This window comes from Carlito syrichta, unplaced genomic scaffold, assembly GCF_000164805.1.
Source record: "Carlito syrichta isolate Samal-C Ts95f unplaced genomic scaffold, Tarsius_syrichta-2.0.1 Scaffold288963, whole genome shotgun sequence".
NCBI lineage: Eukaryota > Metazoa > Chordata > Mammalia > Primates > Tarsiidae > Carlito > Carlito syrichta.
The window spans coordinates 198,104-199,398 of NW_007233059.1; positions in this window are offsets into that span (position 1 = coordinate 198,104).

Below are 1,295 nucleotides of genomic sequence, written 5' to 3' on the forward strand. Positions count from 1 at the left end.
CCCTTCTGGGTTCTGCCCAGCCTGAGAGGCCCTCTCTGGCCTGGAGCCTGTCTGTGCCTTCAGCAGCTGCTGAGCCGTCATCAATGCTGAGCAAAAAGATGCCCACTGCTCCTGTCTGGCGCGGAGGTCTTGGTGAAGGAGCTTCAGTTGGTGACTAAGGCTTGCTGCGTACTCGCCCGCCAGGTGTCCCCTCCGCCTGGCTTCCTCCTCTGCGGCCCTGGCAGCTGCCTCAGCAGCCTGGGTCAGAGAGACAACCCTGCCTGCTTACCTGCAGGGGCCACAGCTGCCAGGGATAGCAGACTTGGCGACTGGACGTGGGGTCTTTGGGCACCCAATTTCCCCTGGGAACCCCACAGTATTCCGGACAGGCAGTAGTGGCAAGGGGGGTGGGGGGATTTCCAGGGATGGTGGTGGGGATTGTAGCTAAAACCCTGGGGCCAGGGAGGTGGAACAGGTGAGAGAGGTGCTAGGGAGGGAACTGGGCTTCCCTGAGGGGAGGAAGCAACATGCAGGCACACAGAGCACATGGGAAGGTGTGAACAAAGCCCAACCTGTTCCTGCTGGTCAGAGGAGGCTGAGATGCAGTGCTTAGCACCCCACAGCCGCCGGAGAGAACGAGCTTCATTCAGAAGCTTGAGGTAGAGGAGTTTGAGCTGCCAGAGAGAGTGGATTTGGCCTTGAACTCTGTTCCCAGAGCCCAGCCTTTCGCTGCTGTGATCGCAGCGCCCCCTGCTGCCAGTGGTTGGAGAGACTCCGGAGAGCCAACCAGAACCTCCAAGACACTTGGAAGGAGTGAATGAAGACCCGCCCAGGCCAGCCCCCACACGTCCCACATTCTGCTGAGAAACCCCTGGCCCAGTCCCACACTTGGGCTTCTAGTGTGTGCTCTTTGCTTTCAATGCCTGTCACTGGCATGAATTTGCTCACCCCGTCGAGCTACCAAGGACCGGGGATTGAGCTCTAAGAGGACACTCCAGAGGTGGCCTTGGTGGGTTCCCTATCATTGGTCTGCAGCCCTGGGTTTCGATCCTAAATTTAATCTGATGTCTTCTATGTGCTCTGCCCTTATACTTTCCTTTGTTCTGATTCCTTAAGGAATCAATAGACCGAGGATTTCTTGAGGCTCTATGTCCCATAAGCAGCCCTCCTGGAGATGAATCTGTTTCAGCCCCGTTTGTTTCTCCAACATTGCCTGGACTTGCCACTTACTTCCTCCTTGGTCTGACTGAGCTTCGCCGTCACAGACAGAGACTGCCTGAGCAGGATCCCGAAGAAGGCTTCTGTGTCAAACCACT